Below are 22,935 nucleotides of genomic sequence, written 5' to 3'. Positions count from 1 at the left end.
TCAGCCCACGGAAAGGGAAGAGCTAGTCAGCATTTCAGGCTCTATTACGCTATCAGCCGGCAGTTATAAAACATGTCTTTTGCAAATACAAGGCCAGCATGTTTCCTCAGCTCTGTTTTTGCTAGAATGAAGAGGTTTGGCATCCAGCCTCGTTCTCAGCCCCTGACATGAGGCAGCAGTAGATCACCCGCCTTGGAGATGGCTGAGACCAGTCCATTTTTTTTAAAAAAGGCACTTGATTCAATGGGTACTTTTGGAATTTTGAAAAAAGGTACCTGATGCCACCACAAAATGGCAACCACTGTATAAGGTACCAAGCCAAGCATCCTGCTACAACTGAGACTGTTTCTAAATTTAAAAAAAACCCGCAGACACAAAGCTAAAACCTGGCATGATACAGCAGTTAGTAATGAAACAGGATCAAGGAGACCCATGTTTGAATCCTTGCTCTGCCATGGAAATTCACTGGGTGACTTTAGGCCAATTATATATTCTCTCAGCCTAACCTACCTAACAGGGTTGCTGCGAAGAAGAGTAGTAAATGCTGTTGTAAGCGGTTTTGTATCCCCACGGGCTATTGTACTAGTAATGTGGGTTTCCTGAAAAATATTAATTGGAAAATATCCAATGTTCTGAAGAAGTCATCTGATTAAGCATGCTTATTTTAACACCATTTCTGAAGTATCCTGTTATTTTGATGTTCCCCAAAGCAACATATTTAAACTGAAATGTCTTCACCACCTGTACAGGTAGGCCAGCTTCAAGCTTTCATGTAAGAATGCAATCCTCCAACTAACCCCAAAATAGCAGTCCACTGGCGCCTTAAAGACTTACAAAATTTACTCCAGCATACGTTTCATAAGTCGGGTTTCATCAGATATCTAGAACATACATCCATAATGATATATTTATACACACTTTATGCATCTGATAACACAAGCTCCAACTTGCAAAAACTTATGCTGGTATAAATGCTGCTAGTCTTTAAGGTGTCACTGGACAGTTATTTTAATTTGCTGCAGTGGACTAACAAAGCTACTCCTAGAATCCTGCCTCCATGCTTTGCTACCTTCCAGGATAGATTATCACGATGAGAGATGGGCATGAACCAGGGGAAAACCGAACCATGCGGTTCGCAGTTCCTCAAATTTCACGAACCACGAATTTTCAGGAACCTGCCCCTGGTTCATGAAGCAATTCGTTTGGTTCGTGAAAATGTCACATCCAGGTCATAAAAGCATCACTTTCGGGACAGCAGAAGGTCACTTCTGGGCCAGCAGAAGTTCACTTCCGGGTCAGCAGAAGGTCTGCAGGAAGTCCATCCCCTGTTGCCTAGGAAACTGATTGATTGGCACCAGGCTGTCTGCAGTCACAAACCAAAAAACGAACCAAACAAACCAGCCTAAAAGTTCGTGGCAGTTCATCAGAAATGGGATCTGACAAACCGTGGTTTGCAAACCATGAATCAGCCTGGTTCATGCTTAATTTTGGTTCGCTTTTCGGTTTGTGCCCATCTCTAATCATGCATTATACATTGGACCTGAGTTTGACAAACGTTGCAAAACTCTCCCAAGGTAAGAATATAGCAGCCAGTTTACCAACTGGGACCTCCAAGATGGATTCGTATGTTGCCAGTACTTATTTACTTAGAGTTTGTTGCCTTTTTTTTACATCCTTAAGCAGCCTAGATGGACCATCTCCTCCCATATGAACTTGCCTATGTCTAAAAATATTTTTATTGAATTGTGGCTCCAACTGCCTCTCTACTTTCTGAAGTAGGTTACTGGCTGCTGAGGTCAGGGCCTTTTCCAACATTCTTCCAATGAATATTCTGTGTTATTTTGGGGACAATTTAAACACTTTAATGCTTTATCAGCATTGAAATTTGTGTATTTAATCTCAGCTACTAGAGCCATTTAGCTTTATTTTTACTTTTTATTACAAATAGTTAAGCTATGAGACCTATATTTGACGGAAAAACAGGATTATATCTTTTAAAGAAATTATGCTGGTCCCTCAGGAAGCCTTTTCTTGCCCTTTATTTCTTTTGAATTTTTACAATATTAAGAATTGCTTTTTAAAGTTTACAGCAACTCAGCACCTTCTTCCAGATGTCAAGACCTTAAAAAACAGAATTGGATTTGGGCATTTTGATTAAGATCTGCCAGACTGTACCCAAAGTCTTCCTGGAGAGGAGAAACAAGCCACAGAAACCTGAACATTTTCCTTTGTTTTGAGAGGGAGTTCTGTGACATGCAGGGCTGGCTGTGTTCAAAGCTGCTTTCTGAGGGGCTGTCAAAAGGCAGGCGATTCACCTTTGTTCTGGCAGATATGCAGCTAGAAATAAATATTCATTCGATTCCAACATCAAACATTTCAGGGTACAACAGTGTCACCCAGTGGACAACCCTCAAAATTACTTATCCTAAAAAAAAAAAAAGGGCAAACACCCAAACTATAGCCTGGCCAATTTAACACACTCCCGTAACACTAGCAAGATCCAATACACATAACAAAACAAGCATTTCCGATCAATAAAACATTTCTACAGTAAGTCCAAAAATAAGGCAAAGAAATGTATCCCCCCTGGAAACCAAAACAAGAGCAGGGCCAGTGATAGATGATAGCAGTTAAGTGATGTGTCTGTAAGTAAAAATGCTCCACACACACAACCGAACAGCAATTCTTGTAAAGCAGATCACAGCAACATTATCCATATAAGGTAGATGGGAAGAGGGCATGCCTAGCAAGAATGGTATGTTGAAGGGGTTCGTGGCCAATGTGAGATTAGTACCAGGGATCTCCTGAGGTACAATTCAGTCTCTTGGGATCACAGGAGACCTGCAATTCCAGTAGGTTTATTTTTAAAACTACATTAGCAGCCCCCTTTTTCTGACTGGAGAACTGGAGCTTAACTCTTTCCTCCTGCGCCTCCCCTCCAATTTATATCACACACCCAAAGCTACAATTACCTCAGCAGGGCAAACTCTGAAACAACAAGAGGGGTGGGACAGTGGAATAGGATTATGCAGAGGGGTAGAGATTAATGGCTTGGGGGGGAATCATTCCCTTTTTTCCATGAGGATTTTCCGCAGTTTTTCCCAATGAAAAAAATGGAAACATTTGGGAGAAACACTGGGGGGGAAAACTCCTGCGAAATAATCTTTTAAAATGAGTAAAATGCTTCCTAAGGCAAGTATTTTCAAGCTATATATTCTGAGTGTGAAAACTTCTTAAGGTCTATTTTCAATTTTTCCCTGTTTTAAAAAAGGGGAAAATTGGGGGAGTTTTGAAAATCGCCTATAAAATATTTTCATTTTGAGTGAAAAAACTTCGGCTTACAAAGCATTTCACTCATTCAAAAAGTGCGCGATGAAAAAAATGTGAAGGCTTTCTCAATTTTTCCAGTTGAAAATTTTAGTACATTTTTAAAGAAAAACGTATACTGTAGACTTATGCAACAATAACTTCATCTTCGTTCTTCTGTGCCTCCACACATGGGTACTGCGCACGCGCAGGCCAGCCGCCGGAAGATTCTTCACCGCTTTCCTAGCTCCGAAGGGGCCGTTTGCCGCGCGCCTCAGCAACCGTTTCCCACCCAAACGGTCACATGCTCCTCCAGCGGCCAACGGCCCCTTCCCTCAGTTCTCTTCTTGCCGCCGCTTGAGGAGAACGTTCGCTTGTAGCTCCGTGCTTGTTTGTGTCTTTGGATTGCTTTTTCGTGACTTGACTTGGATTCTGGATTTGACTTCTCTTCTGCTTAGTGATTTGGACGGACTGATCTTGGTAGAGTATTTGACCCGGACTGTGTTTGACTTCGCTTTTTGGTTTGCCCCTCGGAATGGCTTCTACAGCCCTGTTTAAGCACTGTGCCCAGTGCCGTGCTAAAATGGCCCAAACGGATGGGCATAGCCTTTGCCTGCTTTGCCTGGGGGAGGAACATATAGTCCCCACTTGCAAGGTCTGCCAGGGGTTCACGCATAAAGCCAGGCAGGAGCGGTCCGCCCGCCTCAAGGCTTCACTGTGGCAGCGGGTCTTGGACGCCCCTGGGCCCTCCAAGGCGGAGAAGCCGGGGGCCGCGGAGAAGGCTGGCCGAACCCCCACCCATGCCGGGGGCCGGTCTCGAGCGGGCTCTGTGGCCTCTTCCAAATCAGTAGCTACATCCCGCCCGGCGGGCAAGCCGGCGTCAAGGGCAAGCTTGGTGGCGAAGTCGTCGAAGTCTCCGCTTAAGTCGGCGTCGGTGAGGTCGGAACCGGGGAGGTCGGCTCCGAGGCCGGAACTGAGCGGGTCGGATCCGATAAGGTCAGCCCCGGCGTCAATCGAAGGGCCTGCGACAGTCCCGGGACCGGAGGCTGCGCGGAAGGCATCGACCAAGAGGGCGTCGGTTCCAAAAGCTTCCTCCGAGTCGGTTCCGAAGAAGAAGGCTAAGAAGTCCAAGCATCGCTCTCGGTCCCCTCGGCGCCGGTCTACGGAAGAGGTGGTCCTGGTGTCTCCACCTACGCCATCACCTCACCTGGACTCCCCTGACCGTCCCCTCCTTGAGGAAGAGGTGCCGGATCCGGGGGCCTATGTGGTCCTGTCGAGCGGACGGCGTTCGCCAACACCGGAATCGATCCTGGCTCCGCGTCGTCGGATCCGAGAGGCGACTAGGGATCCGTCGCCTGCACAGTCTGTCCGTAGCCAGCGGTGTTGGTCCGAGGGGAGTGTCGGATCCGAGCGGGTCGGATCCGAGTGGTCCGTGGCTCACGTCACCAGCAGGCTTCAGGTCTACCGGAGGCCTATCGGTGCCTGTGGAAAGGGGCTCCACCTGGCTTCAGGTCATCGGATCCGGGGCCGTCGTCATCTGGCCATCGTGAGTGGTTGCCTCCACCCTTCCCAGAAGGGGAAGTGTCAGCACCAGCGTCTGATGAGGATGACGAGGATGCAGGGTCCGGCTACCGCTCTGAGTCGTTCTCCGAGCCATCCCCGGACGACAATGTTGGCCCTTCCACCAGCTCTCCCTTCGAGGACCTGCGGATTTATGCAGACCAAATGGCCCGCATGTCCAAGGCCTTGGAGATTGACGTGTCTTCTGTGGTCCCGAGGACGAAGGACAAGTTGTTGTGCAGAATCTATGGGGAGAACCCGGCTACAGTAGGTTTTCCTATGTTGGAGGCCTTGGAGGAGATCATTGACAAGGTCTGGAAGTCACCATCTGACCTGCCTGCCACGTCCAAACGCATCGAACAGATGTATAAGATCAAACAGGGGACGTGGCAGTCTCTCATCAAGCACCCTCCACCGTCATCCCTGATAGCCGAGGAGATTCAGCACAAGAGGTCGGGGTCCTCCTCCGTCCCGCCAGATAAGGAGGGAAAGAAGATGGACGCACTGGGTAGGCGTCAGTACTCGGTTGCTGCTTTAGCCCTCCGGATAGCCAACTATCAAACGATCATGGCGGGCTATCAGCTCTACCTCTGGGAGAAGCTGGCGAACTATGTCACTGACCTCCCTGCTGACAAGAAGGCGGTGGTGTCGTTGCTGCAGATGGAGGCAGTACGATTGTCAAAGCAACAGATGAATGCCGGGAGTCATGCGGCTGACACGGCTGCTCGGGGTATGGCGTCAGCGGTGCTTCTGAGGAGGCACTCGTGGTTGCGGTCGACTGCCCTCCCGCAGGAGGTGAAGGCCAAGATCGAACGTCTGCCCTTCGAGGGTGACTCCCTCTTCTCCACCACCACCGACGAGGCGCTTAAAAAGAAGAAGGAGGACCGGCAGACGGCACGCTCCCTGGGGGTCACCCCGACGGACAGGTCCACGTTCAAGCCTCGGTACTCGTCGAGGTATAACCCCTACCAGTACCGCAGCAGATATCAACCCCGTCCATACTATCAGCAGTACCCTCCCTCGCAGCGCCAGTACACACCAGCGCAACACCAGGGCAGGAGGCGTAGGCCGTTCAAGCCCCGCTCGTCTCAACCTCCGCCCCAGCAAAAAGATCCGCAAGGGGCTGGAAGGCAGTTCTGAAGGCCCGGCCCTGCGGCAGCCCTGAACTTTTCGGACAGACTCAGACCTCTCTTGTCTGAATGGGAGTCAATAACATCTGACTCATGGGTCTTAACGATTGTTGATAAGGGGTACGGGCTGGAATTCACTGAACTGCCGATGTGTACTTCACCGCTGAGTGCGGTGAATAATACCTTGGTTGAGCTGGAGGATGAAATTAGGTCCCTCTTGGCTAAGGGTGCTGTGGAAGAGGTGCCCTTTGTGGAGTCTGAGAAGGGTTTCTTTTCCCGGTTCTTCCTGGTCCCTAAGAAGGATGGGGGTCTACGTCCAATTTTGGATCTTAGGGGCCTAAATGCCTTTTTAAGGGTGACCAAGTTTAAGATGATCACACTGCCTGCTGTAATTGCCCTTTTGAAGAGGGGGGATTGGTTCGCTGTCCTGGATTTAAAGGACGCTTATTTCCACGTGGGGATCTTGGAGGAGCACAGGAGATTTCTGTGCTTCGTTTACAAGCAGTGGGTATTCCGTTACAAGGTTCTCCTCTTCGGCCTTTCCACAGCCCCACGTGTGTTTACTAAGTGCGTGGCTCCTGTGGTTTCCTTTCTTCGAGAGCAGGGCTGTACCATCTACCCCTATCTCGATGATTGGCTTATAACAGCGGGCTCGGAGGTTAAGCTGCTGCAAGATGTGGCATTGGTGCTAGACACTTGCGAACGCTTGGGCCTCCTGGTTAACTTTGAAAAATCTAAGCTGACACCTAGCCGTGTTGTGCCTTATATTGGGGCAGTGTTCGACTCATTGGAGGCCAAGGCTTTATTGCCTCCAGAGCGGGCACGTTCCTTGAAGGGCCTGGTGTCCTTGTTTAAACGAAATCGTTTTCAGCCAGTGCGCATGATTCAATGCTTGCTAGGGCATATGGCTGCTGCCACCCCGGTGGTCCCTTTTGCGAGGCTGCAGATGCGCCCGCTCCAGAATTGGTTTGTGAGGAGATACAATGCTTTACAGCATCCTCCGACTGCTAAATTCTCTGTCCCCAGAGCCGTTATATCCTCTCTTGACTGGTGGTTGTCGGATATTAATTTGTTTAAAGGGACCCCATTTGGTTTCCATCATCCCGAGTTCTCCGTGACCACGGATGCCTCTCTGCAAGGGTGGGGGGCTTTCTGTGGGGAGCTATGTGTTCAGGATGTGTGGTCTGAGAGAGAAAGGGGTCTCCATATTAATGTGCTTGAACTGAGGGCTGTTCGTTTTGCACTTATGTCATTCACAGCGATCTTGCGGAACCATCAGGTGCTGGTGCAGACGGACAACACTACCGCCATGTATTACCTGAACCAGCAGGGCGGCACGGTGTCCATGATCCTCTGCAGGGAGGCCACGCTCATTTGGGAATGGGCAATCAGGAATGGGGTGACGCTTCGCGCCATTCATGTGGCTGGGTCGGACAATGTGCAGGCGGACACCCTCAGCAGGGTGCACATGCTGAATCACGAGTGGGGGCTCAACGCAAAGTACGTTGGGCCGATCTTTCGGAAATGGGGTCGCCCGAGCATAGACGTGTTCACGACATCGGCGAACACCAAGGCCGAGATTTTTTGTTCTCGGGCAGGGAGCGATCCCCTCTCTATTGGGGATGCCTTCCAATTTACTTGGGCCCGGGGACTACATTACATGTTTCCGCCTTTCCCTCTCATACCCAGAGTGCTATGCAAGGTGGAAAGGGAAAACACGGACTGCATCTTAGTGGCTCCGTTCTGGCCACGGCAGCTCTGGTTCCCGAAGCTGCTGGAGATGTCCGGCCATGCTTATGTGGCCCTTCCGCCCCGGCGGGATCTCCTCCTGCACGGGAAGCTCTTCCACCACGAGCCCAGGAAACTACACCTGACCGCTTGGCGGATTCGACCCCGTCCCTAGGCTTCTCTGAGCCAGTCGAGAGGGTCCTATTGAACGCTAGGAAGCCCTCCACCCGGCGTACCTACAAGTCGAAGTGGAGTAGGTTTGAGGCTTGGGCCGCCTCTAGGAAGGTAGAGCCTCTGTGCAGCCCCTTGGGGATGGTCCTGGACTATCTTTGTGAACTGAAGGACCGGGGCCTTAGTGTGGCGTCTCTGAAGGTGCACCTTGCGGCCATCTCTGCGTTCCACGACCGGGTGGATGGCTGCACGGTTTTCTCTCACCTTCGGTCCCGCCAGTTTTTGAAGGGGATGCTTAATCTTTACCCGCCTGTGTCACCCCCTGTGCCCCAGTGGTCTCTCTCCCTGGTCCTGGCTAGGTTGATGTTGCCCCCCTTTGAGCCTTTGGCTACATGCCCTCTGGACTTGCTCTCCTACAAGGTGGCATTCCTCGTGGCGATCACTTCTGCCAGACGGGTCAGCGAACTGGCTGCTCTTAGGGCGGACCCCCCGTTCCTTCGCTTTCATGCGAATAAGGTGGTCTTGCGACCGTGTCTTTCGTTCCTGCCCAAGGTGGTGTCAACCTTCCACCTTTCACAGGAGATTTCTCTGCCTGTATTTTTCCCTGAAGCTTCTACTAAAGGGGAAAAGGCCCTCCACAGTTTGGATCTGCGGAGGGCACTGGCTTTTTATTTGGAAAGGACAAGGGTGTTCAGGGACAGTCCCTACCTTTCTGTGTGTTTTGGGGCAAAGGATAAGGGTCGCAGGACGTCTGCTCAGACGGTGTCCCGTTGGATTGTGACAGCCATTGTAAGGGCCTACGCCACGGCTAAGGTGGACTGTCCTTTGGGTGTCAGGGCTCACTCCACACGGTCCCAGGCGGCATCTTCGGCACTGCTCAGGGGTGTACCTTTAGCTAATATTTGTAGGGCTGCAACTTGGTCGTCCGCTGATACCTTTGTACGACATTACGCTGTTGATGTAAATGCCAATGAGGATGTGGCTGTAGCTAGGGCCGTCCTCCACTCCTTGTTTCCCTAGGAGTATGCTGATTAATCTGCTCTGATGGGGAAGGCGGAGTCTCTGTATGTAGTGTATATATATATGTATATCTATATGTACTTGTTAGATGTTGTGGGGTTGGTATGTTTCCACATGTATATGTGTGTATATATTGTTGCTCTTTTTCCCTGCTGTATAATAAAATTGAGTTGGATTTCACCCCACCTTCCTTATTGTGTGAAGCTTGGTACTCTCCCATGTGTGGAGGCACAGAAGAACGAAGATGAAGACAGGGTTAACATACCTGTAACTTATGTTCATCGAGTTCTTCTGTGCCGACACACAACCCTCCCTCCTGCCCCGCTGTGAACTCCAACGCAGATTGCTGTACTTTTGGGCTATAGTTCTAGTTGCTTAGTCGGAGTTATGGCTTTGTGTATTGGATGAGCGGCGGCAAGGGAGAACTGAGGGAAGGGGCCGTTGGCCGCTGGAGGAGCATGTGACCGTTTGGGCGGGAAACGGTTGCTGAGGCGCGCGGCAAACGGCCCCTTCGGAGCTAGGAAAGCGGTGAAGAATCTTCCGGCGGCTGGCCTGCGCGTGCGCAGTACCCATGTGTGTCGGCACAGAACTCGATGAACGTAAGTTACAGGTATGTTAACCCTGTCTTCTTTGTTTCAAAGTAACTAATTTAGCCAACAATTCATATGCTGTGTATAATATATTATTAGAGTTCAGTTCAGTACTTCCAGTGTACTGAAAAGCTTTACAATATAGTATAAAGTTCAGCTTAATATCTAAACATGTTGGCAATCCTACTTGTTGTGATTCTATGAGTTTCTCTCAGAATATTTTTTCGTTTACTCCAGAAATTGTAAATCTTCAACTTTTATTTCTCTCTCCTTCCTCTCAGATAGCAAAAATTAAAGATACGTATGTCATGGTAGCATAGGTGCAGCAGTTTGCAACTTTCTCAAGTATTAAGGCATTTATACTTTGAAATTCCATAAAGATGCTGTCAATAGTTCAATTTTAAATACTAATTAAGTCATAAAGGATGCATTTCACATTAAAAGAATTTTAGGAATAATAGGAAAGTATAGCATATATTTCAAATTCTCCCAGAGTTTTTTCCAAAACAATTTTTTTTGCCTAGGGTTTCAAAATTTCTAGAAATGTTACATCTCTAGAAGAGAGGAAATTGCAAGTCACTCTCTCCTTCAACAAAAGCACCAACTATGAGCTACTGAAAGTCTTTGCATGCAGTTTCCAGTTCCCTTGGGTAGGGGCTGAGTCAATGGTAGAGCCTCTGCTGGACATGCAGTTCTCCAGTTATAAAGATCAGATAGTCAGGGATGTTGAAGATCCCTACCCGAGACCCCTGTAGAGCCAGTCTGAGTAGACAAGGCTGCCTTTGATGGACTAATAGTGTGATTCAGTATAAGGCAGATTCATGCATTCCATGATTGCCTAACATGTTCTGCATTAAGATTCATATTTGCTCTAAGCTCATTCTTAGGGACTGGAGTGGTAGGAAGACAAAGATGGACCAATGGGCACCCCTGGAGAAGAGATTGGCCTCCAGAGAAGTAGGAGGCTTCTTACCTTGACACGGCCAACCAGGCCACCTGGATCCATGCTATGGTAACATCAAAACTTGACTATTGTAATGCACTATACATTGGTCTCCCATCTAAGTTAACTAGGAGGCTCCAGTTGATGCAAAATGCATCAACTGTTAGCAGGAGTGAGTAGGAGCATGAACATCATTCCCATCCTACAGTGACTCCATTGGCTACCTATCAGTTACCATGCTCAATTCAAGGTATTGGTTATTACGTACAAAACTCTTCATGGCTCTGGCCCAGCAAACCTATGGGACCACAAACCTCCCTATGTCCCTCCACGGCAGCTTCGCTCATCAGAAAACAGGGTTAACATACCTGTAACTTATGTTCATCGAGTTCTTCTGTGCTGACACACATGGGACTGCGCAGGCGCAGGCCAGCCACCGGAAGATTTTTCATCGCTTTCCTCAGCTCCGAAGGGGCCGTTGGGCGCGCGCCTCAGCGACCGTTTCCCGCCCAAACGGTCACGTGTCCAACGGCGACCAACGGCCCCTTCCCTCAGTTCATCCTTGCCGCCGCTATCCCACACACAAATTTAATTCTCATTGTAATAATTCTTAATAACACTTTCTTTCTTTTCTTTTTTTTTTGTAGTAGGAGTTCACAGCAGGGCAGGAGGGAGGGATGTGTGTCAGCACAGAAGAACTCGATGAACATAAGTTACAGGTATGTTAACCCTGTTTTCATCTTCGTTCTTCTGTGCCTCCACACATGGGAGAGTACCAAGCTTCACACAATAAGGAAGGTGGGGTGAAATCCAACTCAATTTTATTATGTACCAAAAATATTAGCACAAGATAACTTGTTCAAGAAACATTAGAGTTGTTCAATAAACTATATACGTATATACACATACAGAGTTTCAGTCTCCATCATTGGAGCAAAGCATTCAAGTGTACTGTTATGCAAACAAGGAGTGAAGGACTGCCTTGGCCACAGCAACATCTTGCTCTGCATTAACATCCATAGCATGTTTCACAAACATGTCAGCAGACGACCACGTAGCCGCTTTGCAGATGTTGACAAGCGGTACACCCTTGACAAGCGCTGACGAAGCTGCCTGAGAGCGTGTGGAGTGGGCACTGACCCCCAGTGGACAATCCACCCCAGCCAGAGCATAGGCCTTAGAAATGGCCGACACTATCCATCGAGACACTGTTTGGGACGATGCCTTATGACCCTTGTCCTTACTTCCAAAGCAGACAAAAAGATGGGGACTGCTACGGAAGTCCTTAGTCCTGTCCAAATAAAAGGCTAAGGCCCTCCTCAAATCTAAGGTGTGAAGGGCATTTTCCCCTTTAGAAGATGCATTCGGAAAGAACACAGGCAACGTGATCTCCTGCGACAGGTGGAAGGTGGACACCATCTTGGGCAGAAACTTAAGGCACGGCCGCAGGACCACCCTATTCTTATGGAAAAGAAGAAATGGGGGGTCAGCCCTGAGTGCTGCTAACTCGCTAACCCTTCTAGCAGATGTTACAGCCACCAGAAACGCTACTTTGTAAGACAGTAAGTCCAAAGTGCATGTAGCTAACGGTTCGAAGGGAGGCAGCATCAACCTAGATAGTACTAGGGAGAGAGACCATTGAGGCACTGGTGGTGACACAGGCGGGTAAAGATTAAACATCCCCTTTAAAAACTGACGAGATTTATGGTGTGAGAACACTGTACTACCGTCAACCTGCTCGTGAAATGCGGAAATAGCCGCAAGATGTACCTTTAGGGAGGTAACCCTAAGCCCTTGGTCTTTCAAATGACATAAATAGTCAAAGACGAACCCTAAGGGGCTACTAACAGGCACCACGTTCTTTGAAACTGCCCAAGCCTCAAACCTAAGCCACTTAGCTTTGTAAGCCTGTCTAGAGGAGAGTTTCCTTGCATTTAGCATGACTTTCTCCACTTGCTCAGAATAAGTTACAGGCGGGGTAGAATCCGCCAGACAGACAGGTGCAACTTCCTGGGCTCGTGGTGGAACAAGCTCCCGTTCAGCAGAAGATCCTGCCGGGGAGGCAGACTCACATATGTCCGATTGGACATCTGCAACAGTTTGGGGAACCACACTTGTCTTGGCCAGAAGGGTGCTACCAGAATGCAATCTGCATTGTCCTTCTCTATTTTGCACAACACCCTTGGTATCAGCGGGAAAACAGGGTTAACATACCTGTAACTTATGTTCATCGAGTTCTTCTGTGCTGACACACATGGGACTGCGCAGGCGCAGGCCAGCCGCCGGAGAATTTTCTAGAGCTTCCATGGCTCCGAAGGGGCCGTTTGTCGCGCGCCTCAGCGACCGTTTTCCCGCCCAAATGGTCACGTGATCCTCCAGCGACCAACGGCCCCTTCCCTCAGTTCTCCTTTGCCGCCGCTTGACCAACACACTTCAGCCATAACACCTTAAAAACACCAATTTCCGTTACAGCCATCACATTATTGTGCATTGGAGTTCACAGCGGGGTAGGAGGGAGGGTTGTGTGTCAGCACAGAAGAACTCGATGAACATAAGTTACAGGTATGTTAACCCTGTTTTCATCTTCGTTCTTCTGTGCCTCCACACATGGGAGTGTACCAAGCTTCACACAATAAGGAAGGCGGGGGTGAAGTCCAACACAATTTTATTGAACAAACAAGAACAACAATAAATAGATATGCATATATACATCTATGTAAAAAACTGTGTAAGGACACATAAATACTCAATATTTACATATATACACACCCCCAGGTACATATATACACACTTTCACTCAAGGGTACCCAGCAGGTACGCCAAGAAAGTCATTCCAAAACTCCCTTAGGAAAAAAGGGAGTGTAAGACAGCCTTGGCCACAGATACATCCTGCTCCGCATTGACATCAACGGCGTAATGCCTGACAAAGGTGTCTGCAGAGGACCATGTGGCTGCTTTACAAATGTTAACCAGGGGCACCCCCCTGAGGAGTGCCGAAGAGGATGCTTGGGACCGCGTGGAGTGGGCTCTGACATGAAGCGGGCAAGCCACCCCTGCCAGGGAATAGGCCTTGCTAATGGCCGTCACAATCCACCTAGACAGGGTCTGTGAGGAAGCCCTGTTACCCTTGTCCTTGGCCCCAAAACATACAAACAGGTGAGGACAGGAGCGGAATTCCTTCGTCCTATCCAGGTAATAGGCTAGGGCCCTCTTCAAGTCTAGGGAATGAAGGGCCTTTTCCCCCTTAGAGGAAGGTTGAGGAAAGAATGCAGGCAGTGAGATATCCTGCGAGAGGTGGAAGGCGGACACCACCTTGGGCAGGAACCCGAGGCAGGGACGCAGGACCACCTTGTTGGGATGAAACACAAGAAAGGGAGGGTCAGACCGCAGTGCAGACAGCTCACTGACCCTTCTGGCCGATGTGACGGCCACCAAGAATGCTACCTTGTAGGACAGCATATCCAAGGGGCATGTAGCCATAGGTTCAAATGGAGGCAACATGAGACGTGAGAGCACCAAGGACAGCGACCACTGAGGCACTGGCGCCGACACAGGTGGGTAAAGATTGTACATGCCCTTAAGGAACTGGCGGGATTGTGGGTGAGAAAACACCGTAGCACCCTCAACTCGGGCGTGAGCAGCTGATATCGCTGCCAAGTGTACCTTGAGGGAGGACACCTTCAAGCCCAGGCCACGCAAGTGGCACAAATACTCGAATACAACCCCCAAGGGACTGCTGTCAGGCACCACTCCTCTGGCAAGTGCCCAGAGCTCAAACCTGCGCCACTTGGCCGCATAAGCGCGCCTAGTGGATGGCCGACGGGCATTCAGGAGGACCCTCTGTACCTCGTCAGTAAAGCCTACAGGGGAGGAACGATCCGCCAAGCCGTTAGGTGCAGCTTCCTGGGATCGTGGTGGACTAGGCTCCCGTTTAGGAGAAGGTCTTGCCGAGGGGGCAGACTCACATATGTCCGTTGGGACATCCGCAGGAGCTTCGGGAACCAAACCTGCCGTGGCCAGAAGGGGGCCACTAGGATGCAGTCCGTCCCGTCCTCCTCTATCTTGCACAGGACCCTGGGAATCAAGGGGAACGGAGGAAACATGTAGTGCAAGCCCTGCGTCCACGTAAACTGGAAGGCATCCCCAATAGAGAGGGGGTCGCTCCCTGCCCTGGAACAGAACGTGTGGGCCTTGGTGGTCGCCGCAGTGGCGAACACGTCTATCACCGGATGACCCCACATCTGGAAGATAAGCCCAATGCACTCTCCGTTCAGTTCCCACTCGTGGTCTAGTAAAGGGACCCTGCTGAGGGCATCTGCCCGGGCATTGTCTGACCCAGCCACGTGTATAGCACGGAGCGACACGCCGTTCTTGATAGCCCACTGCCAAGTGAGTGTGGCTTCCCGGCACAGGGCCATGGACACTGTGCCCCCCTGCTGATTCACGTAGTACATGGCAGTCGTGTTGTCCGTCTGCACCAAGACCTGACGATTTTTCAGCAGTGCTGTAAGAGACACAAGTGCGAAACGAATGGCCCTTAGTTCAAGCACATTGATATGGAGGGTCTTTTCCCTGTCAGACCAGACATCTTGCACAGACACATCACCACAGTAAGCCCCCCATCCCAACAGAGAGGCATCAGTGGTAACCGTGATGTCATGGTGTTGATACCCAAAAGGGGTCCCTCTAAACAAGTTGTCATCAGACAGCCACCAGTCCAAGGAGGAGAGGATGACCCTTGGGACAGAGAATTTGAGGGACGGAGGGTGTAGCAGAGCATCGTACCTCCGCACAAACCAGTTCTGGAGCGGGCGCATACGCAGCCTAGCAAAAGGCACCACAGAGGTGGCCGCTGCCATATGCCCTAGTAAGCACTGGATAGTGCGCACAGACTGGAACCGGTTCCTTTTAAACATGGACACTAGGCCCCGTAGGGACCGAGCCCTCTCCAAGGGGAGCAGGGCCTTACCCTCCACAGAGTCTAAGAGTGCGCCAATGTAGGACACCTTGCAGCTGGGCACCAGTTTGGATTTCTCCAAGTTCACCAGGAGCCCCAGGCGTTGGCAAGTGCTAAGTACCAAGCCAATGTCCTGCACCAGCCTAGACTCCGATTCAGCCACGATGAGCCAGTCATCGAGGTACGGAAAGATGGTACAGCCTTCTTCCCGTAGGAAGGAAACCACAGGGGCCACACATTTAGTGAACACTCGTGGGGCAGTGGACAGGCCAAAGGGGAGCACCTTATACCGGAAAACCCTTTGCCGGTAAACAAAGCTCAGGTATTTCCTGTGCTCCTTCCGTATGCCCACGTGAAAGTATGCGTCCTTTAAGTCAAGAACCGCAAACCAATCTCCCTGTTTCAGCAAGGCGATCACAGCCGCCAACGTAACCATTTTGAATTTGGTCACCTTGAGGTAGGCATTAAGGCCCCTCAGATCTAAAATGGGACGTAAGCCCCCATCCTTCTTGGGGACCAGGAAGAACCTAGAGAAGAAACCCTTTACAGAATCCTCATAGGGCAATTCTTCCACAGCACCCTTGGCCAAGAGCGACACGATCTCCGCATCCAGCTCGGCCATAGTGTTATTGACAGCTGTCAGGGGTGAACTGCATCTAGGCAGCTCAACAAACTCCAGCCCGTATCCCAGTTCAACAATAGTTAAGACCCATGAGTCAGATGTTATTGACTCCCACTCAGAGAGGAGTGGACTAAGTCTGTCCGAAAAGTTCGGGGATACGGCTGGCGTGACCCGTCAGTACTGCCTCCCGGCGCCCTGCTGATCCTTCTGCTGGGCCGGTTGCTGTGCCTGACGAGGCTTGAAGGGCCGACGCCTCCTCTGCTGTTGTGCGGGAGGGTAAGGCCGCTGCTGGTAGGCAGGATACTGCTGGTAGCCCGGCCGCTGTGGCTGGTATCTGCCCTGGTAATGGTAAGGGCCAGACCGGGGAGCGTACCGTGACCTGGAGGAGGGCTTGTCCGCTGGAGCCAGACCCAAGGACCGCGCCGTCTGCCGGTCCTCCTTCTTTTTCTTCAGGGTCTCGTCGGTCGATTTGGAGAACAGCGAGTCCCCTTCAAAGGGCATGCTCTCCACCCTGGAACGCACCTCTTGGGACAGGGCCGTAGACCGCAACCAGGAGTGGCGCCTGAGGACCACCGCCGAAGCCATTCCCCGAGCAGCAGTGTCAGCAGCGTGGCTCCCAGCATTCATCTGCTGCTTAGACAGCCTGACAGCCTCTGTCTGCAACAGGGAGACGACAGCCTTCTGCTCAGGTGGGAGGTCTCGAGTGTAGGATGCCAACTTCTCCCAGAGGTACAGCTGGTACCCTGCCATGATGGTCTGGTAGTTGGCGATCCTCAGACCCAGTGAAGAGACAATGTACTGGCGCCTGCCCATGGCATCCAGCTTCTTGCCCTCCTTATCGGCAGGCACCGAGGAGTGACCCGATCGTCGGGGGTTGAACTCCTCTGTGACCAAGGAGGAAGGTGGAGGGTGCTTCACCAACGCCGGCCAGGTGCCCTGCTTGATCTTGTAAAGCTGCTCGATGCGCTTGGATGTTGGCGGTTGATCACAGGGCACCTGCCACACCTTCTCCACAATCTCCTCAATACCCTCGAGCATGGGGAAGCCAACGTACGCTGGATTGTCCCCGTAAATACGTTTGAGGAGCTTGTCCTTGGTCTGGGGGACTGCCGAAGAGATGTCCATCTCGAGAGCCTTGGCCATCCTAGCCATCTGGTCGGCGTAGATGTGGAGGTCCTCGAATGGCGAGTCCGCAGATGGCACTAGCTCCTCAGCTGGCGATGGTTCGGACCAGGACTCCGACTGGCAGCCACCAAAGCTCTCCACATCCTCCTCATCGGAACCGAGCTGGGATTCCGGAACCGGGAGCGGAGGGGGAGCCCACGCCGACCTCGATGTCGAAGGCCTCGGTTCCGACACGGAGAAGCCCGCAGGTGCCCCCTCCCATTGGCAACGGTATGGCGAGGGGAGGCGGGAAGCCTGTTGATGTCGGGACGCAGCGGACCGGACTGATCGGACACTGTCCCCGGAACCATGACGCTCACGACCGACCGGAGGTGGAGACGGACGGGCAGGCGACGGACGGCTCCGACGAGGGGACGGGCTCGGTTCCAGCCTCGGCGACCGAAGGGGAAGCGATGGTCGGCTCCGACGGCGCGGGCTCGGCTCCGGCCCCGACGAGAATTCTGCGGGCACCGTCTCGAAGGCCATCGGATCCGGCACCGGCACGGAGATGTCTTCTGGCTCCGGGGAGCCCAGATGAGGGGAAGGCGTGTGAGGAAGCACGATGACCTCTTCCTGAGGAGCGGGACGCGGCGACCGGTGATGCTTGGTCTTCTTCTTCTTCTTCGCTGGCTCCGAAGAAGACCTCGGAACCGACGCGCTCCTCGCCTTCGAAGGGGACCTCGGCTTCGACCTCTTCGCCTTGATCGGGATCGAACCGGTCGTCGGTTCCGACCGGGGACTCGGTACCAGGATCCTTGGTTCCGACGCTGGTCTCGGATCCGACCTGGTAGATGACGCGCTACGGGGCGGCCGCACCGGTCCCTGCGCTGGAGAGGCCGCTCTCGACGCCGAGGCACTCGGGGGAAGCGGTTTCGACCCCGACCTCGCGGAGGCCACTGAGCCAGCTCTTGATTGCCGTTCGGCAGAGGGGCTAGGGCCGGCCTTGGACGGACGTAACGGGGTTCCCTCCGACATGACCTTCTGCCACAGCGAGGAATTTAACCGGGCCTTGCGATCCTGCCGGGCCTTGCTGGTGAAACCCTGGCAGATCCTACAGGCCGAGACATTGTGGGTCTCTCCCAAGCAAAAAAGGCACAAATCATGGCCATCGGATTTGGCCATTTTAGTGTGGCATTTCAGGCAATGCTTGAAGAGAGCCGTAGAGGCCATCTTCAGGGGCACGCGAAAGAAGGGTCAAGAACAGTCCGAGTCAAATTACCGAGTCCACGTCAAAGTCCAAAGCGAAATCCAAAGAATAGTCGAGGTCACGAAGTCCGAAGTCAAAAGCCAAGCAATCAGTTAGAGTAAAGTACGAAGCACAAAAGCACAGAGCAACGAAGCTCACGTTCTCTCCAAGCGGCGGCAAGAAGAGAACTGAGGGAAGGGGCCGTTGGTCGCTGGAGGATCACGTGACCGTTTGGGCGGGAAAACGGTCGCTGAGGCGCGCGACAAACGGCCCCTTCGGAGCCATGGAAGCTCTAGAAAATTCTCCGGCGGCTGGCCTGCGCCTGCGCAGTCCCATGTGTGGAGGCACAGAAGAACGAAGATGAATGGTGGAAACATATAGTGCAACCTGTGGGTCCACATAAATTGGAAGGCATCCCCAATAGAGAGGGGGTCGCTCCCCGCCCTTGAACAAAATATCTGGGCCTTGGTGTTTGCTGACGTTGCAAACACATCTATGCTCAGTTGGCCCCACATTTGGAAGATCGGCCCAATGTACTCTGTGTTTAGTTCCCACTCGTGGTCCAACATGTGCACTCTGCTCAGGGCATCTGCCCGAGCATTGTCTGATCCCGCTACGTGTATTGCCCGAAGCATCACACCATTCTGGATCGCCCATTGCCAAACGAGCGTGGCCTCCCTGCAGAGAATCATAGATGCTGTGCCCCCTTGCTGGTTTAGGTAATACATGGCAGTTGTGTTGTCCGTCTGCACCAACACCTGACGGTTTTGTAGAAGTGCTGCAAGGGACACAAGTGCAAAACGAATAGCTCTTAGTTCAAGAACGTTAATATGCAGGTTTCTTTCCCTTTCTGACCATACATCCTGTACGCACACAGCACCACAATAGGCACCCCATCCCTGCAGGGACTCATCAGTGGTTACTGTAACCTCAGGATGCAGATAGCCAAACAGGGTCCCCATAAACAAGTTGTCATCTGACAGCCACCAGTCAAGGGAGGATAGAATGACCCTAGGTATGGATAACTTGAGACGGAGGGTGGCATCGTACCTCCACACAAACCAATTTTGAAGCGGACGCATATGCAGTCTTGCAAAGGGTACTACTGAGGCAGCAGCTGCCATATGACCCAGTAAGCATTGTATCATGCGCACAGATTGGAAACGATTTCTCTTGAACATGGAAATCAATCCCTTAAGAGACCTAGCTCTTTCCTGTGGAAGTAGTGCTTTACCCTCAACTGAGTCTAATACGGCACCAATGTAAGAGACCTTACAGCTGGGTACCAGTTTTGACTTATCCAAATTTACCAGCAGACCCAAACGTTTGCATGTGCTCAGTACTAACTCTACAGAGTGCACAAGCCCAGCCTCAGAGTCTGCCATGATGAGCCAATCATCGAGGTAAGGAAAGATGGCACAGCCTTTCTCTCGAAGGAAAGACACCACAGGAGCCACACACTTGGTAAATACTTGTGGCGCTGTGGATAGGCCAAAGGGAAGCACTCTATAATGGAACACCCTTCGCTTGTAAACGAAGCCCAGAAACTTTCTGTGCTCCTCTAGTATTCCAACATGGAAATAGGCGTCCTTCAAGTCAAGGACAGCAAACCAATCCCCTTTCTTTAGCAAGGAAATTACAGCAGACAGCGTGACCATCTTAAACTTTGTCACTTTTAGAAAGGCATTAAGACCCCTTAAATCTAGAATGGGGCGTAAACCCCCCCATCCTTTTTGGGGACTAGAAAGAAACGAGAAAAGAAGCCTTTCTCAGACTCCTCGTATGCCACCTCCTCCACAGCACCCTTGGCCAAGAGAGATATGATCTCATCCTCTAGCTCAGCCATGGTATTATTCACAGCCTTTAACGGTGAGATACACATAGGCAGTTCAGTGAATTCCAGCCCATATCCTTTGTTTACAATTGTTAAGACCCATGAGTCAGATGTTATTGACTCCCATTCAAATAGGAAAGGCTTCAGCCTGTCCGAGAAAGTTAGGGCTGTGACTGGTTCATCCCATCAGAATTGCCTCCCTGCTCCTTTTTGCTGAGCAGGAGGCTGAGATGGACGGGGCTTGAAAGGCCTATGCCTCTTGGGTTGCTGCGTGGGAGTGTAATGGCGCTGAAAAGCAGGGTATTGATGGAAGTAGGGACGCTGTTGGTATCTCCCATGGTACTGGTACAGGTTGTATCTCGTGGGGTACCGTGGCTTGAAAGCAGACCTGTCCGCCGAGGTCACTCCCAATGACCGAGCTGTCTGCCTATCCTCCTTCTTCTTCTTCAGCGCCTCATCCATGGTAATCCATGAGAAGAGGGAGTCCCCTTCAAAAGGCAGATTTTCAATTTTGGCCTTCACCTCCTGCGGGAGAGCTGTCGACTGGAGCCAAGAGTGCCGTCTCAGGATCACCGCTGATGACATACCACGGGCCGCAGTATCAGCTGCATGGCTCCCCGCATTCATCTGCTGCTTTGAGAGGCGAATGGCTTCGTTTTGCAGCAGGGACACCACCGCCTTCTTATCTGCAGGCAAGTCAGCGACATAAGGCGTCAGCTTCTCCCACAGGTAGAGCTGATAGACAGCCATGATGGTTTGGTAGTTGGCTATACGGAGGGCCAGGGCCGAGATGGAGTATTGGCGCCTGCCCAGGGCGTCCATCTTCTTCCCCTCCTTGTCTGGCGGGACGGAAGAGGAACCTGACCGACGGTGCTGGATCTCCTCAGCAATCAGGGATGAAGGTGGAGGATGCTTGACAAGCGATTGCCATGTGCCTTGCTTGATTTTATACATTTGCTCAATGCGCTTCGATGTAGCTGGCAGATCTGAAGGCACCTTCCACACCTTCTCCACTATCTCCTCTACGCCCTCCAACATGGGAAAACCCACCGTAGCCGGGTTGTCGCCATAGATGCGGCACAGGAGCTTGTCCTTCGTCTTAGGCGTGGCTGAAGAGATATCAATTTCCAACGCCTTTGCCATACGGGCCATCTGGTCAGCGTAGATATGGAGATCCTCATACGGGGAACTCGTACTGGGAGCCACATTGTCATCCGGAGACGGTTCCAACAAGGACTCAGAGCCACACTCGTAGCCAACAGCAGCCTCCTCCTCATCAGAAGCAGGAACCGACACCTCATCAGCTGGAAACGGTGGAGGTAGCCACTCACGCTGCCTGGATGTTGATGGCCTTGGATCCGAGGAGTCATACCCCGCAGGAGCCCCACTCCATTGACAGTGGTAAGGAGGTGGAATATAGGAGGCCTGTCGGTGCCGGGAAGCCAAGGAACGCTCGGAACCGACGCTTTCCACATCGGAGACAGGGCGTCGACTCCGAGTGGAGGAAGCTGGAGATGCGGAGGAGCGCTACCTGGGTGTGCATCGGATCCGACAAGGGGCAGCCGGGCTCGGTTCCGGCGACGGAGCACTCGAAACCACAACATATGTACCCAGATCCGGTACTTCCTCCGGAGCAGAACGGTCTGGCGAGTTCAGATGAGGGGAAGGCGTGCGTGGAGAAACTAGCACTACCTCATCAGCAGACCTGCGCCGTGGGGACCGAGAGTGTCGATGTTTGGACTTCTTCGGCTTCTTCGACGGCGGTTCCGAGCAGGCTCTCGGATCCGACGCCCTTTTGGTGGAGGACTTCTTGCCAGCGGAGTGTGGTCTCGGTGCTGCAGCGGCCTTCGGATCCGGCGTCGGAGTCGACAGGCAGGTAGGATCCGACCCCATCGGATCCAATCCCGAAACCGACTTCTTTGGATCCAGCCTCGACGACGCCTTTTTTCTCGGCGATTTCGGAGACATCGCCACTTGTGAACCCGCTTTTGGTGCTGCTATACTCGCCGGTCGAGATGTCGACACCGACTTAGCAGAAGCCACAGAGCCCGCTTGTGAATGCCGTTCGGCCGAGGAGTTAAGGGCAGCCTTTGGGGAGGACAACGGAGTTTTGCTCACCACCAAAGGGGGCCTGGAGGTCTCCTCTCCATCCAACACTTTCTGCCACAGGGATGCCTTCAAGCGCGCAGACCTCTCCTGTCTGGCCTTATGGGTGAACTTCTGGCAGATCTTACACGTTGGGACAATATGACCTTCCCCAAGGCAAAAAAGGCACAGATCATGCCCATCTGTTTGGGCCATCTTTGTCTGGCACTGAGCACAGTGCTTGAATAAGGCCTTAGAGGCCATGTTTAAGGGGTTCAGCAATACGCGCCGTCGAATAACAGTCCGAGTCAATACACACCGAGTCCAAAGTCCGTCCAAATCAGCAAGAAGAAGAGTAAGCCAAGTCCGAAATCCAAGTATCAAAACCAAAATATCAATCACGAAGTAACAATCACTACAAAGCATGGAGCTGCGAAGCAGACGTTCCCTTCTAGCGGCGGCAAGAAGAGAACTGAGGGAAGGGGTCGTTGGTCGCCAATGGACACATGACCGTTTGGGCGGGAAACGGTCGCTGAGGCGCGCACCCAACGGCCCCTTCGGAGCTGAGGAAAGCGATGAAAAATCTTCCGGTGGCTGGCCTGCGCCTGCGCAGTCCCATGTGTGGAGGCACAGAAGAAC

Source organism: Eublepharis macularius, chromosome 5 (assembly GCF_028583425.1).
Source record: "Eublepharis macularius isolate TG4126 chromosome 5, MPM_Emac_v1.0, whole genome shotgun sequence".
In the NCBI taxonomy this organism is placed as follows: Eukaryota; Metazoa; Chordata; class Lepidosauria; order Squamata; family Eublepharidae; genus Eublepharis; species Eublepharis macularius.
The sequence above is the reverse complement of the archived record's forward strand: the minus strand, read 5'-3'. Positions refer to the sequence as shown.